The 3148-nt window shown below is 37.5% G+C and overlaps 1 long non-coding RNA gene across 2 annotated transcripts; it reads right to left on the reverse strand.

Moving 5' to 3' along the window:
• Positions 1-868: 868 nt before the first annotated feature.
• On the reverse strand, positions 869-2230 carry LOC125787153 (uncharacterized). 2 transcript variants are annotated; one of them, XR_007429093.1, is made up of 4 exons: positions 1968-2230; positions 1680-1727; positions 1062-1157; positions 869-917 (listed from the first exon to the last, which is right to left on the reverse strand). It is a non-coding gene; the product is annotated as an uncharacterized LOC125787153 (long non-coding RNA). The 2 variants fall into 2 exon arrangements; XR_007429092.1 differs by lacking the exon at positions 869-917 and having other exon boundaries at positions 960-1157; positions 1968-2225.
• Between the last annotated feature and the right edge of the window lie 918 nt (positions 2231-3148).

The following is a 3148-nucleotide window of genomic DNA, read 5'->3' on the forward strand; positions in this document are numbered from 1 at the left end:
TTTTTTCTGCAGTAATAGCAGACTTGCCCAATGCCCAAATCCACAAATGTGTCTCTCTCCGCCGTAATGAACGATATGCCCCCAAACCGCCCTCAACGCCTCTCTCTCTCTCTCTCTCTCCCTCTCTCTGTCTCTCTTTCTCTCACAGACACAAAAAGATGCTGTTCTCAGCTGCCAGATAAAGCTGCCTTACAAACCTCATACTCAAAGCAGCAGCAACATTAAGACCCACCTTATTTATATTGTATTTTTGGTAACACTTTACTGGGATGGTCCATTTTATGGCCTTGTTGATGCTCAACTGACATTCAACTAACACTGAATTGAATGTCCATTAAATTTAACTTAACCCTATGTTGAATGTAAATGACTCAAAATATAATCTAACCCTACACCTAACCCTAACCTTAACCCTTAATCAACCATAAAATCAAACCCTACACCTAACCCTAACCTTAACCCTTAATCAACCATAAAATCAAACCCTACACCTAACCCTAACCTTAACTTTTAATCAACCCTAAAATCAAACCCTACACCTAACCCTAACCTTAACCCTTAATCAACCATAAAATGTAACCCTACACCTAACCCTAACCTTAACCCTTAATCAACCATAAAATGTAACCCTAACCCTAACCTTAACCCTTAATCATCCCTAAAATCTAACCCTACACCTAACCCTAACCTTAACTTTTAATCAACCCTAAAATCAAACCCTACACCTAACCCTAACCTTAACCCTTAATCAACCATAAAATGTAACCCTACACCTAACCCTAACCTTAACCCTTAATCAACCATAAAATCTAACCCTACAACTAACCCTAACCTTACCCCTTAATCAACCATAAAATCAAACTCTACACCTAACCCTAACCTTAACCCTTAATCAACCATAAAATCTAACCCTACACCTAACCCTAACCTTACCCCTTAATCAACCATTAAATCAAACCCTACACCTAACCCTAACCTTAACCCTTAATCAACCATAAAATCAAACCCTACACCTAACCCTAACCTTAACCCTTAATCAACCCTAAAATCTAACCCTACACCTAACCCTAACCTTAACCCTTAATCAACCATAAAATCTAACCCTACACCTAACCCTAACCTTAACCCTTAATCAACCATAAAATCTAACCCTACACCTAACCCTAACTTTTACCCTTAATCAACCCTAAAATCTAAACCTACACCCAACCCTAACCTTACCCCTTAATCAACCATAAAATCAAACCCTACACCTAACCCTAACCTTAACTTTTAATCAACCCTAAAATCAAACCCTACACCTAACCCTAACCTTACCCCTTAATCAACCATAAAATCAAACCCTACACCTAACCCTAACCTTAACTTTTAATCAACCCTAAAATCAAACCCTACACCTAACCCTAACCTTAACCCTTAATCAACCATAAAATGTAACCCTAACCCTAACCTTAACCCTTAATCATCCCTAAAATCTAACCCTACACCTAACCCTAACCTTAACTTTTAATCAACCCTAAAATCAAACCCTACACCTAACCCTAACCTTAACCCTTAATCAACCATAAAATGTAACCCTACACCTAACCCTAACCTTAACCCTTAATCAACCATAAAATCTAACCCTACAACTAACCCTAACCTTACCCCTTAATCAACCATAAAATCAAACTCTACACCTAACCCTAACCTTAACCCTTAATCAACCATAAAATCTAACCCTACACCTAACCCTAACCTTACCCCTTAATCAACCATTAAATCAAACCCTACACCTAACCCTAACCTTAACCCTTAATCAACCATAAAATCAAACCCTACACCTAACCCTAACCTTAACCCTTAATCAACCCTAAAATCTAACCCTACACCTAACCCTAACCTTAACCCTTAATCAACCATAAAATGTAACCCTACACCTAACCCTAACCTTAACCCTTAATCAACCATAAAATCAAACCCTACACCTAACCCTAACCTTACCCCTTAATCAACCATAAAATCAAACCCTACACCTAACCCTAACCTTAACCCTTAATCAACCATAAAATCTAACCCTACACCTAACCCTAACCTTAACCCTTAATCAACCATAAAATGTAACCCTACACCTAACCCTAACCTTAACCCTTAATCAACCATAAAATCTAACCCTACACCTAACCCTAACCTTAACCCTTAATCAACCCTAAAATCTAACTCTACACCTAACCCTAACCTTAACCCTTAATCAACCATGAAATCAAACCCTACACCTAACCCTAACCTTAACCCTTAATCAACCCTAAAATCAAACTCTACACCTAACCCTAACCTTAACCCTTAATCAACCATAAAATGTAACCCTACACCTAACCCTAACCTTAACCCTTAATCAACCATAAAATCTAACCCTACACTTAACCCTAACCCTAACCTTAACATAATCTTAAAATCTAACCCTAAACCCAATCCTAAAATATTAAGATAAGCGTCTGGGTTAGAGTTGAATGTTGGGTTTTATTCAATAGACAATCATTTACTTTCACCTTTTAGTTCATTTGCATTTAATAGACATGTAGTTGAATGTTAGTTGAATGTCAGTTGAGCATCAAAGAGGTCATCAAATGGACCATCCAAGTAAAGTGTTACCGTAAATATTTATACATTTTTAAGTAGTGCAAAAGCAGGGCTATTTTTCTCATCTTATCAATGACTTTATTATCACATTATTTCTGCAGAACTTCTTATGTCAGACTATTTCTAATTCTTCTCTTCTCTGCTGAAACTGAAGCTTAGTCCCGGATCAGACTACACGAATTTAGCCCGTTTTTGACCCGATTTTGTCAGATCTGAATTTCAGTGTCACGAGCGACAAAGGTCCTTGTAGTGTGACACAGTCAAAGAGCAGTAATGTTTGGTAATTAATTTTTTTTTAGAATTTTTGGTATTTTATCGCCCGGTTTGACATGCTGCTCCGCAATGTGCTCCCTCACTCTGACCAATGGGAAGTCCAGAGCGTTCTGCGGTGTACAGATGTAAAAATGAGAAAAGAAAAGAGGACCTGCAGTTCGCTGGACCAGCTAAACAGAAAAAAAAATGGTCTTTATTCTATTTATTCTTCATTTAAGTATTCTCTTTTTTCCTTTATTCTGTTTACATGCACTGA

The sequence above is a fragment of the Astyanax mexicanus genome, chromosome 23, assembly GCF_023375975.1.
Source record: "Astyanax mexicanus isolate ESR-SI-001 chromosome 23, AstMex3_surface, whole genome shotgun sequence".
NCBI lineage: Eukaryota > Metazoa > Chordata > Actinopteri > Characiformes > Acestrorhamphidae > Astyanax > Astyanax mexicanus.